Raw genomic sequence first — 14,208 nt, forward strand, 5'->3', positions numbered from 1 at the left:
GTTTCTTCTCATTGTGAGTCATGTCACCTCAGCAAACGAAGGTCCTGAAAGCTTTACTCCATTCACGTCATTAGGGTCGACTCTACTCTGGGAAAGCATTTCTTCTCCAGTCGTATTTTGAGTGCCTTCCAAGCTGAGGGGCTCATTTTCTGGCAGTATACCAGACAGTGTTCTGTTGCTATTCATTAGTTTTTCACTGGTCAATTTTTTTCAGAAATAGACCATCAGGTCCTTCTTCCTACCCTACCTTAGTGTGGAAAAAAAAATCTGCTGAAAACTGTCCACCAGGGGTGACCCTGCTGGTATGTGAAATACTGGTGGCATAGCTTCCAGCATCACCGTAACACTCAAGTCACCACAATACAACGAACTGGCAGACATGTGGAAATCTATACAAATAGATTATTGTTGTAAAATTTGGCTTATTATACCATTATCATTCAGCTTAGCCATACAATAACCATGACACATGGAATCACTTTAGGCCCCATTCTGTGGAAGGAGGGTAATTACCTTGCACAGACATCCAGTCCTGGGTCATCTCTGGACTGATCTTAGCTGTCAATGACTAGGTTTTGGGAATCACCACCTGTGTTTCTTATCCTTAGCTGTGTTGACCTTAGTGAGCTTCTGGTCCGGGTATATGGGAATAGAGGAAAGCCTCTGTACTTTGGTTTATTCTCACTTCACCCTACTCTTGAGGTTTATGGGTTAGTTCTGCTCTTGGGGAGGAAGGGAGATAAGGGAGATGTCAGAGGGGACTGGGATCTCTTTGGGGAGGGAGGAGAAGTGTTCTTTAGGTGATGTGGGGAGGATCAGACCATGGTGGGTGGGGAGGATCAGACCATGGTGGGTTGGGAGCCTTTGGTCCATGAACAGTGGCTCTTGGAGGAAGATGAGATGAGGAATGCAGAAAAAATGAGGAAGGATGGAAATACACATGAAGGGAGAGGAGCCGTATCTTAATGGTTGGAATTTCAAGCCCAAGAGTAAGTAATAGGACATGAATTTGAAACCAACTCCCAAAGAAACAGTGGGAATACCTGACTGTATTATCTTTGGATAATGGTGGTGTTGAAAGGGAGAGAGTCCGTGGACAAGGCAACTGAAGAAGAGTGCAGGGTTGGGACACCCAGTGTCCTGTCCCCCATGCTCCTGCAGGGAAGACCCTTAGGAATCTGATACCAGAGACCTTGCCTGCTTGTAGCACATTAAATCAGCCGTGAGGGGGCCTCGTGTTTGTGTTTACCTCCAGACTCCAAGGATTGCCCACCTTCTGTCCCTCACACAAATTCCTCTCTGCTTTTGGTTCTAGTCCCTAGTCCATGAGGGTGGCTCTCAGCTAGTCAGCTGTAACCTGTGGTCTGCTGCTACCAGTGTGACATTACTTAATCATCAGAACTAGAAAGAAACACACCCTGGCTCTTGTGAGCCAAACTGGCTCCAGCATACCACTGGCCCTGAACCTGACAGGAGGCAGGCCCACTCCCTTCCCAGGAGTCCCCAGACAACCTCCTTTCCCCCAGCAACTCCACAGGTTGACAAGTGGCCTCAGTAATGACAGGAAAGGGCCACCTTCCATATCTGCTGGACTCTGACCCTCCTGGCTATTCTACCCCTGTTATTGGGGGGCCAGCTGTGGCCACAGTGACTGCTTTTGGTCCACTGGGCATAGATCCCCTATCAAGGATGTAGGGATAAAACTTGCCTTTTTAGTTGTAGCAGAGGAAATTAAAAAAAAAAGTTGTTTTCACCAACTGAAGAAAAACTAGCAATAAAAGCAAGAAGAGACCTGCCCACTGGTGGGGACAGTCCTCCTCTTTTATGCCAGAATTGGCACCCATCTCATGGACTCTGGTACTTGGCAGTGCTGAACCACACAAAGAATCACAACAGTCAAAAACTGATGGTGGATCCAAGGACCAACATCTCACCCTCAGGTTCAAGCCATGCTCTGAGTTGAGACTGAGAATAAAATCTCAGGACCAAAGTTCACTTCAGGGACCCCCCTGATGGTTAAGGATTGAAGAGACTCATTAGATCTGTCTGGTGAGAGAGACTGAGGCAGAGAACTCAGGGTGAAAGCTCAGCCCTCAGGCCTTCACTGGCAGATTTCGTCTGTCAGGTAAGCAGTTCTAATTAGCCACAGACAGATTCATCTGAATTCTCCCCTGTGAGTCTCAAAACGTAGAGACTTGGCAACCATCCTCAGTACTATTCTTTTAAGACACACTTAAACGTGGGTGACAGGTAAGCTCCTATTCCTTCAGAAGAAGTGAGGCAGAAACAGCCCTTCCCTGAGGTGAGGAAGGGGATGGGTGTTTTAGTCTTTGAGTGATGTAGACCTGTGCCCTGCCTCCACGCAGCTTCTCCAGAAGGGATAGAACCTTGAGCGGAATGGGATGTGGAGACAGTCATGACCTTGAGGATTGCAGGGAAGTGACACTATCATTTAGAAGGGTGGAGCTGCCTACCTTTTGTCTGTGTAGGCTTGGATGATAAGTTTCTCAGCAGCAATCGAAAGATCCAGAGGCTCTTCTGTCCTTTGCTGGGAGCCACATGAGCCCCTGGATTCATGTTCTAGGGAGAGGGATGACCATCCCCAAGATGGCTGAGATAGAACATCTCCCCATCAGGCAAATGGGAGCTCAGAACCAGGTTACTTTGATTTATAGAAATAATTTTTTTGTACCCGTGAGTTTATGGAGAAAAATTCATACCCATTATGCTAGTATCTAAGGAACTCTGGTGGCACAGTGGTTAAGCATTCAGGTGCTAACCAAAAGGTAGGTGGTTCGAACCCACCAGCTGCTCTGCAGGAGGAGGATACGGCAGTCTGCTTCTGTAAAGGTTTATAGCCTTGGAAACCATATGGGGCAGCTCTCTTCTGTCCTGTAGGGTCGCTGTGAGTCGGAATCGACTCAACGGCAGTGGGTGAGTGGGTATACTAATATCTGCATTTCAAAAATTAGCTGAGTCTTGAGCAATCTGTATCATGAATGGGCATATAATTTGAGAGAGGAGAACTGGCTGTAGATAGGATAGAGTTGAATGAACCAGTAACCAGTGGCTGCCGAATTGATTCTGACTCACGGCAATCCCACGTGTGTCAGCGTAGAACTGTGCTCCGTAGGGTTTTCAAGGGTGTGACCTTTTGGAAACAGGTCACCAGGCCATTATTCCAAGGCACTTGTTGGTGGGTTTGAACTGCCAGCATTTTGTTTAGTAGTCAAGCATTTAACTGTTTGTGCTGCCCAGGGATTCCAGTGTCTGAAATAAAGAAGGTCTCCCTCCAACCCCTTGCAGGAACCATTCCCACTAATCCATCTTCTCCCCACTCATATCCACCAAGTCAACCTTTTACCAGACTCGAAATGCATTACTTCTCAGGTTTACTGAATTTATGCAGTCTACCTGTGGATTCATCATATTACTACAGCTCAACATAGATTATGATGACCTTGTAACTCCCAGGTAAATGTCCTCAGAAGGAAACATAAGTGTACAGGGTAGGGTCCTAGTTAACAAACCAAGGTGTCCAAATGCTACTGCTACAAAGATTTGTGATAAAATTGTTATTAGGAACTTTGCTAGATAAGTTCTTACTCTTTTTCGGTATTTATTGCTATACTAGCCAGGATAGTCTTTGTTATGAAGCAGTAACAAACAGCTGCAAACTCTGAGTAGCTTAAAACAACCAGTTTATTTCTCACTCCATATGTCCATCATAGGTAGTCACTCAGGAACCAAAACTCATGGAGGCTCCATGTTGACACATGCTTCCATGATAATCCAAAAAACAAAACAAAAACCCAAACACATTGCCATCAATTTGATTCCGACTCATAGCAACCACATAGGACAGAGTGGAACTGCCCCATAAGGTTTCCAAGGCTGTAATCTTTGCGGAAGCAGACTGCCACGTCTTTCTCCTGAGGAGTGAGTGGCTGGTGGGTTTAACCACTGCACCAGGGCTCTTTCCAAAAAGAAGTTTGATGTTTATAATGAAGGAATAAAATAATACATGTGATTTAAATACATAAAGACACAGTCTTGCCTGAAAACTTGCCTCCTTATGAGACACTTCCTTCTAGGACCACAGTCTAGTCCCTGTGAACCCAAGTATGCCACCCAGATGGGCATCTGGCACCCTCACTTCACTGCCCTCACTGCCCTGGGTGCCCCCACCTCAGAAGACGAGCATGGACAGAGAGGCACTGTCTCCAGAGGAAAGGCTTCCAGCTGCCTCCACCAGGCACCCTGGAAAGTAGCCGGAGGGAGTCTAGGAGCGTCCAGCTCCCCCTGAGTCTGACGCTGGCAGAGCTGGCCTGGGTCCTCTGCTGGGTGCAGGCAGCAAAGACCTGGGTCTCCCACCCCTGGGGATGAGGTGGTTGGGGTGGAGGGATGGTAGAGAACAGTAGCCAATGGGCGGTGGTGGTAAAAGTTAACAGAAAGAAGAAAAGGCCTTTTTGATTAAGCCACGTCTTCCCTCTGCAGACTCCCTCTTCCTTCCCTGGGCTGCATTTGAAGCGTCTTTATCTTGATTTTTATGCATTTTTATATAGAACAGTGGTGGATTTCATGTGTTTTTGTCAGTTTAGTCACATCACCTAAACTTTTTTTTCCTTTGGGAGAATTGAACTGAAAAACTATTAGAAATAATGAGAGTTCAGTTAAAACAGCCATTACAAAATAAATGTACGAAAATTAATAGCTTTCCTGTTTTCAACAGTAACCACTTAGAAAAAATAATGGAAAAGAAAGGTCCCTTTTAAACCCCAGTGCATTTGGAGGGAAATCCAACCCATGTATTTCTGATTCATTCACACTTAACTCATCAAAATCCTGTTCTGAAAGAGGCCATTGGATGGTCTACAAAGTCTGAGCGAAGCTCCCCAGTGTGGGCTGGTTGTGGGCACACCAAATACCCTTTCTAATCCGCCATGCCTGTGGGCAGGCTCTGCCCCAAGGAAGGGTGTCTCAACGTCTGCTTCCCGGCCTCGTGCCCTTGGAGCCCCTCCCAGTGCCTCCTGATAGTAAACCAAAAGCAAATCCTTTGCCATCGAGCTGATTCTGACTCACAGTGACACTATACGACAGAGTAGAACCGCCCCATAGGGTTTTCAAGGAGTGGCTGGTGGATTCAAGCTGCCAACCTTTTGGCTAGCAGCTGAGCTCTTAAGCCAAGCTCTTAACCATTGTGCCACCAGGGCCCCTCCTGATAGTAGAAGCAAGGAAAAGACCACCTTGTGCTGGTCTTTGAAGCTTCTGCCTATAAGTAGCACATATTTTTCTGATCGCAATTCAATGGCTAAAGCAAGTCATGTGGCTATGCCTCAGTTCAAGCGGATGGAGCAGGGCTATCCTAGCCATGTGCCCAGACAACAGGACTGTTTTTGAACAGCCTTAATGATTCAAATTTGAAGCTTGCCTGCCCTAATGCCTTCTGGTCTTGCAAATTGTTCCCATCTCCGGATACTTCTTGCAACAGAAACTTAAAACTAGAATCTCTGTTCCCCAGATTTGGAAATGAGAGATTTGGGTTACCCCTGGGAGGCCCTGTGCTCCTTCCTCAGTCCAGCATGCCCCAAGGAGCCTGAAGGGACTGGGGGTTCAGTCAGCACTCTGGGGTCCTTTCCCACAGGATCAGTCCACACAGCTGTGCTATGTGTATCTACAGTCTGGGTTAGAGGCTCCCAGTCACTGACTAGGACTCTCTACTGAAGCCTGGAGCCACAGGCACGATGCAGGGGAAGAGAGGTCCCTCCTCAGTATGCATGATGGGTAGGAATGGGGGACTTTAGGGGGAGATGTCTGTGAAGCCCAGCCTACAGTGGGGCCTGGGAGAAATGTGGCATGAATGAGTGATATGGCATGGATGGTCATGGGCCTCCAAGAACCTCTGCTCATTAATACTTCACATTTGTTCATTCACTTATGCGATCAATATTTACTGAGCACCTACCTATTATATGAGGCCCTGGTGGCAAAGTGGTTAAGAGCTTGGCTGCTAAACAGAAGGCTGGCAGTTCAAATCCACCAGCTGCTTCTTGGAAACCCTAGGTGGGGAGATGGTAGAGGCAGTTCTACTCTGTCTATAGGGTTGCTCTAAGTCGGAATCGACTCGATGGGGATGGGTTTGGTTTGAGTCTGCAAACACTGTGCCGGTACTTGAGAAAGACAGACATGATTCATCTCATGGTGGTTTTCAGTCATAGGGAGAGATTTAAAGAAAAGCAGTAAACAAAATAATTACAAAGCATGATACAGTGTGCTAAAAAGGGGATCTGCCTTAGAAAGGTGAGCAGGAACGGCCTCCCTGAGATGGAGCTTTAAAGGATAAGAAGCCAACCAAACCCATTGCCCTTGAGTCAATTCCGACTCATAGTGACTGCCCCACAGGGTTTCCAAGGCTGTAATCTTTACCAAAGCAGACTGCCACATCCGTCTCCCGAGGAGTGGCTGGGGGGTTCTAAATGCCAAATTTTCAGTTAGCTGAGCGCTTAACCACTGCACCACTAGGACTCCTAATGGGTAAGAAGCTAGCCATTGAAAGAGTAGGGTAGGAGAGGACATGGAATAGGTGTGGAAGGGAAGCATTCTATATAGAGGAAGCAGAACAGAGGAAAGGCCTGAGGGGCCTGAGTTTGAGGAACTCAGGAAGGCCAGAGTGCCTAAAGTGCACTCAGTAGGGCGTGGCAGGGGTGTGGCCTGGGATGAAGGTGGTGAAGTAAACAGGGGCCACAGCCTATCAGGTGGGCCTTGTTTAGATCTTATTCTAAGCGCAATTGCAGCTTTTTTTACCTGCGTGTTTTATGGTCATTTTTCATAAGGTTATGCATATATACAGTTTAAAGACAAATAGTTCTACAATGTTCATAGTCCAGTCTCCCACCCCTGCCAGTTTCCCCATTCCAGGTTGGGGAGAGAGAGAAGGAGGGAGGGAGGAACAAGAAGCAGGAAGAGGAGGAGGTGAAGGTATCTTAGTCATCTAGTGCTGCTGTAACAGAAATACTGCAGATGGATGGCTTTAACAAAGAGAAACTTATTTTCTCACAGTCTAAGAGAGTACAAGTCCAAATTCAGGGCGCCGGTTCCGGGGGAAGGCTTTCTCTCTCTGTTGGCTCTGGAGGAAAGTCCTTGTCATCAGTCTTCCTTTGGTCTGGGTGCTTCTCAGCGCAGGAAACTCAGGTCCAAAGGACGTGCTGATTTCTCGGTGGTAAGAGGTCCCCACTCTTCACTTGCTTCCCTTTCCTTTCACCTCTTGTAAGATAAAAGGCGGTGCAGGCCACACCCCAGGGAAACTCCCTTTCCATTGGATCAGGGATGTGACTTTAGTAAGGGTGTTACAATCCCACCCTAATCCTCTTTAACATAAAATTACAAACACAAAAGTGGAGGACAATCTCACAACACTGGGAATCACAGCCTAACCAAGTTGACACAAATTTTCAGGGGGTACAATTCGATCCATGACTGAAGGGAAGAGAAAGGAGGAAAACGGGGAGAGAGAAGATGAAGACAGTATCCGCTGTACACCAATTATTGGTTATATGGATTATGTGTTGGTAATGATTTTATGGGTGATCTTTATTTTCTTTTCATTGCTGGTCTCTATTTTCTGAATTCTCTACAGTTAATACACATTGCATTTGTATTTGAAGAAGTAATAACAGTTATTTTTTTTTAAGGCAGAAAATTGTGATTTTTGCAGGGAAGATACTATCTGACGTTTTTTAGTTTTTGTTTTTGCAGTGGACCGTGGGAATCTCCTGCCTGAATAAAACAGGTCCTGACTCAAGTTCAAAGCCCTCTGGTTTTCCAGGTTAATTACAGATAGAGTACAGTAGGTGTCGCTCTTTTCCCGAGAATGGCGCATTGCTACTGCTGCGAAGATGGTCTCTGTGAGCTGGGTCCAATTCTTACTCAATGATCTCTCCGAGATTTACCTAATCTCCAACATTTGAATAATAACCAAAAAACCCAAACCGTCGAGTCAATCCTGACTCATAGCCACTCTATAATAAGTACTCGTCATTTTCATTTCTCTTATAATTCTAGTCTGTGTCCCGGTCTAGATAGGAGGAATTACTACCTTAAAACACCTGCCTTAGAATTTTCACTTAGCCACCCTATTAGATCTCCCGAGGCATCTTTCGAAATATTCCAGCCAGGTATTATCAACTTCATTTTACAGGGGAGGAAAGTAAGGTTAACCGTAGAACTTAAGTTGTTAACAGTTAATTGGTCCATCTTTCTTTCCTCTCCATTAGCTAGTTTTAGGAACTAGCACCAAAACAGACAAACAAACGAACCCAAACCGGTTGTCGTCGAGTCGGTTCCGACTTACAGCGACCCTATAGGACAGAGTAGAACTGCCCTATAGGGTTTCCAAGGAGCGGCTGGTGGATTCAAACTGCTGACCTTTCGGTTAGCAGCCTAACACTTAACCCGCGCACCACCAGGGCTCCAGGAACTAGCATATAAGCAGCAAAACAACACTACTTGTGCTTTAAATAGGAGCCTTGGTGGTGCAGGGGTTAAATACTCAGCTGCTAACCAGAAGGTTGGCAGTTCAAAACCACCAGTAGCTCTGCAGGAGATGTGGCAGTCCGCTTTTGTAAGGATTATAGCCTTGGAAACCCTATGGGGCAGTTCTGCTCTGCCCTGTAGTGTTGCTATGAGTCAGAATCAACTCCAAGGCAATGGGTTTTTATGCTTTAAATATATTAAGATACCAATTTATCCACAGTGAAAATACACTTGGGTGGGTTTCTGAGAAATGCCATACAAACGATCCAAGCGGAGCCCTGCCCCACGTGCAGTATTCCTGAAGAGAGTGCTGAACGTGACCCCTCTTTGCTGTGATTTGGGATTCCCATTACACACATCGGTCATTGTGCTGTGTGGGAATACTAGATGCACAGGACTGGTTGTTTCTGCTCTCTGAGGTCCCACACTTTTCCAGCCCTTGCATTTGATCATTATTGGGTTATCACTTCCTGATGCTTGCCTTGTGGCAGCTGCTTTCATCTTTCCTAGTTTGTGTCTCCTAACTTGTTACAGGTTTAGAAGTCAAATAACCAAGTTAGGTAAAAACGAGTCTAAAGTTTGCGGGTTTTGAGTTGGTTCTGAAGGCGAATATATTTGGAGGCATTTTTATTTGTACATATTGGTTCCTGGGTGGGATAATAGTTTGCACTTGACTGCTAACTGAAAGATTGGCTGTTAGAACCTACCCAGCAGTGCCATGGAAGAAAGGCCTGGCAATCTAATTCTGTAAAGATTACAGTCAAGAAAACCCTGTGGAGCTTAGTTCTACTTTGTAGTACATGGGATCGTCATGAGTCTGAATCTACTGGACAGCAACAGGTTTGGTTTTTTGGTTTGTATATCACTTCCTGGTTCGTAACTGAATTATTGAAGGTGAGACTGATAAGGAACTGGCTGTAGAGAGATGAAGGACGACTATGCCAGCGTTCTTTAAAGTCACAAGATGGCCAAGGCCAGCTTTGATCTCAGCTTAGTGTGTCACCCTGGGACATCTGTGTGGCTCAGTCACTGTCTGCAATGCTGCAGTGATGTGAAGGGAAAGCTCCTGGGTGGGGAGAGGCAGCCCAGCCTGAAGGAGCCTTAAGGACCATCCTCTAGCTGCATGGTGGATACTGGGCTGGAAGAGAAGTTGGTGCATGTGGGCAAATATGAAGCGAAAGTGGCTCCAGAGACGAGATGCTAGATTATGTATGAAACAAGCTGAAACAGGAGATGGCAAATCTAGTCCTCTTCTCAGTAGGAATTGAGATCCAAGTGGGGGCATTATCTGCAAAAGAACTGGGCAAGGGTGCAATGTCAGGAGTACACAGTGGAGAATAAGCAAGGGATCAGGTACATCACACAGAGCGGCAACCTGTGCCAGGCACTGTGTCTAAGATCACGTAAAGAGTGGCAGGCAGACCCAGCATTCAGACATGAAACAGTGGCCAGCAGGAAGAAAGCAGTAGAACAGTTCTACTGCTCCCCGAGGCACAGGCTTAGGGCCCAAAGGAGGAGGCACAGGTGAGGGACACCTGAGGTCCCCAAGAGACCTGAGATGAGGTTGCTGGACCTGGTGTGCTCTGCCCATGACCTTCAGCCCAGAAGCCAGGCTAAGAAGCCTGTTGTGTGGGGGCTTGAGACTGCCAGAATGGTTTCCAAACTCACCCCTAGGAGGTGTGGATGTCATGCAAGGAGGAGCCCTCTCAGCTTTGGGCAAGGTGGGCAGCCTCTGAAGGGTGGGAGTTCTTCGTAAACAGCTAGGATGAAATTAAGACTGGGTTTTTATTTATATGTGCCGACGTCAGGGGCCATAGTCACCTAGGGATTTGAGCCCAATTGAGTAGGTCTCTCTGGAACACACAGATCTGAGGTTTCTCCTTGGAGGGACAGGGACCAGGCAGGAACAGACCAATATGGTTTTACAGGGAGGTGGGGGGTGAGTTGGGAAGTGGTATTAGGTCACAAACACAAACCTGAAGAGAAATACAGCTTACCCCCATGACCTTGAGATTATTTTCCGTGTGTGTGTGTGTGAGAGAGAGAGAGAGCTTTTTTTTTTCTGCTTATGTAAATGTAATATGCTCATTACAAAGCATTCAGAAAATAAGAATCACCTGAAATCCCGTAAGTCAGAGATCATCTCTGGATATATTTTGGTGAATTTCCTCCAGATTTTCTTTAATGTATAGGTTCAGTGCATTGTTGTTAGTTTCTGTCGAGTCATTTCCGACTAATGGTGACCCTATGTGAGTGCAGAGTAGAACTGTGTTCTGTAGGGTTTTCAAGGCTGTGACCTTTCGGAAGCAGGTTGCCAGGCCTGTCTCCTGAGGAGCGTTTCGGTGGGTTCGAACCACCAATCTTTCAGCTAGTAGTCAAGTGCTTAACCATTTGCACCACCAGGGACTGTTCAATATGGGTGTATAAATATATATTTTAAATGAAATCATAGCCCGATACTGTTTTGCAACCTGCTTATTTCATTTGATACTATGTCTAGGATTCCATTCCACAATAATAAAGGCAATTCTACCTCATCCTGTCTGGTAGCAGCCATAATATTCTATTGTCTGTTGTTCATTATTTTAACTAGTCCTTTATTGATTAGGAGTCCTGGTGGCACAGTGGTTAAGAGGTTGCTGCTAACCAAAAGGTTGGCAGTTCAAATCTACCAGCTGCTCCTTGGAAACCCTATGGGTCAGTACTACTCCCTCCTATAGGCTCACTATGAGTCAGGGTCAACTCAACCGCCACTGGTTTTCCGTTGATTAACACCATATCATTTGCAAATATACAAATTTGTTTTTTTTCTGTTCCTTTCCTTATCTCAGCACATTGGCTAGAACTTGCAGAAGAAGCCTGGATAGAACTCATGCTTAACCTGAACCTGATTTTAATAGCAGTGCCTTTAGTATTTTGCCATTGTTTTCCATGGTTTCTTATTGATACCTGTAGAGTGTATTTATGCATTAATAGAGTTTTATATTTCTCTTTTAAAAGAGTCAAGATGAATGTTGAATTACGTCAGATACCTTTCTAGCATCCATTAAGAAGATCATATAGTTTTTCTGCTTAACCTGTTAATGTCCTACTGCCGAGCCCGCCTGGGTTTCCTAGTGACTTTGCAGTCTGGGAGAGAGAAGCCACTGCTCTTGGAAACCTTGTAGGAAAGGTAGCATGCTCCCTACCCTGGGCTGTACCTGGTCTTTGCCCTCAGCAGTGTATACAGGATATTGCCCTCTGTCCGTTCATTGGGCATTTCCTTTTTCTTTTCTGAGTGTTCATTGTGTGGTTGTGCCACAGTTTATTCATTCAGTTCCCTAATGATAGACAGTGGGGGTATTTCCAGTCTTTTGCTGAGAGTCACTCTGGACATACATTATTTCATACGGATGCTGGGATATGTCTTGGAATGGGACTGTGTGTTAAAATGAACTGGGAAGCTTTCAACCTTTTAGAGATAGATAACTAAACAGATAAAGTCTGATAGTCTCAGGGAAAGAGTTTAGATAAGAGGGCAATTATCTATTCCTGTATTTGATAACACGTCCACTGCAAAGGACATTGGGCATGGAAGGTTGTGTGTGTGTGTGTGTATGTGTTCAGGAGTTCTCAGATAACTTTTATGCTTCTTTCTTGATACCCACGCTCTCCCCTAGCTGCATACATCCTTCAGCCTCTCAAGGGTTTTATGAACTTAGATCTTCTAGGATAAGATGAAAGTAAAGAAGATGATAATCATTAAGACATATTGAGCACCTTCCCAGGGCCAGGCACAGTGCTGAGTTCTTTGAGTACATTATTTATAAGACTTATTTCAACTACACTAGAAGTTATTTTGTGCTCTTTTTACAGATAAGAAACCCAGAGTTTGGTTTTCTCAAGCTCCCCAACTAAAAAGTGGAAGACACAGAATTTGAAACCAAATCCATAAGCTCCATGGCTTTGCCCTGTTAACCACATCCATCCCCAACTTTGGCTGGCTTTCACATTCTGCCCCCACAGTGAGCTTCCAGAGACTGGTTGAAGGGAGTACATTCTGATGGTGAAAAACAATACCTTCATCTCCTGGATTTTTCTTTTAAATAACACCTCTATGCTGCCAGCTCCATTCTGATGTCAAATCAGGTCAAATGACCAAATACTTATGGAGATCTGCCATGTGGAAGGCATAGGACTAGTTGGCTGTAGGGAACAGAAAAGTGTAAGTCAAGACTCACAGCCTGACAAATTGAAGCCCAGTCTTGCAAAGCAGTATGGAAGTTGTTTGGTTAACATTAAAAATAATACTCCCACTGGATAATGTTGCCAAATAACTTCCCAAAGTAGGGACCACATATGTTGTAAAATAAACACACTCAAGACCTGTTTTTGCTCCTTCTGGGGGGCCTCACACCTCACAAACTAAACTCTAGGTCTGTATACTTTTTAAACATCTAAATCAATTATGGAAAAACCTTGTTGGGTGCTGTTGAGTTGATTCCAACTCCTGGAGACCCCATGTGTTACAGAGTAGAAATGCCCCGTGGAGTTTTCTTGGTCGTAATCTTTACAGAGGCAGATTGCCAGGTCTTTCTCCTACAGAGAAGCTGAGAGGGTTTGAACTGCCAACCTTTCAGTTAGCAGTCCAGTGCTTAACTATTGTGCCACAAGGACTCCTTAAGGAAAAACTAACAGAGATTATATTTTTATTGTGGAGGGATAACTTTATAAGAGTTGAGGCAACTGAAAAAGTGATAAAAGATTAATAGATAAAAATGGAAAATTTTGAAAAAGGACTTAGATAAGAATCTAATAGGATTAGATGTATCAATATGATAGATTATGTGTAAATTTATAAAACACTTTTAAAATTTTACCAGTAGGTATTACTCTAAAAATAACTGTTACAGTAATTTTGAAAAGTTAAGAAAAAGCTTATTCAAGTATATAACAAAATAATACCTTGACCCTAAGTAATGGCCAACATTTTTAGGCCAAAAAAAAAAAAAAGTGGACAATTTACCTGATTGCATTGGTAAACTCCATAGCTGAAGGTAAGATAAAGTCGAGGAAGGAAATAAATAAGAGCAAGAGAGTAATGAAAACAGCCAAAACGTTCATATCCTTTAACCTAGCTATCCCCCTCCTAAGAATTCATTCATTCTAAGGAAAATTTTCTAAAGACAGAAAAGTTATGAGAAACTAGTTTGTTCTTTAAACCTTCATCTAAAGATCAAAAAAAAAAAAAAAAGTTAAATGTACAAGAAAGTCCACCATAATTGGAGAATGGTTAACTAATTATAGTGTATCTATGCAATGGAATATTATTCGGTCATTAAAACAGTCATTATGAGGGCTCTGACCCCACACAACATGCTGACACAGTAACGTTAAGTGAACACAGCAGAGATTGACCTAAACTACTGTTCTACTTCTGAAAAAGAAGTTCTTAAGATCAGGGCCTGGAAGTAAGCCTAGAGAAATGAAAATAATTGTGTCTGGGTGAGAGTAGTTAGGATTTTTTTAATTAAAAAAATTTATTTACGTGTTTTGGAACAAAAATGATTTTGAAACAATAATTTTTTTGTTGAGAATATACACAGCAGAGCATATACCAATTCAATAATTTTTACGTGAACGATTCAGCAACATTGAATACATTCTTCAAATTGTGCAACCATTCTCACCCTCCTT

This window comes from Loxodonta africana, chromosome 15 (assembly GCF_030014295.1).
Source record: "Loxodonta africana isolate mLoxAfr1 chromosome 15, mLoxAfr1.hap2, whole genome shotgun sequence".
Lineage (NCBI taxonomy): Eukaryota > Metazoa > Chordata > Mammalia > Proboscidea > Elephantidae > Loxodonta > Loxodonta africana.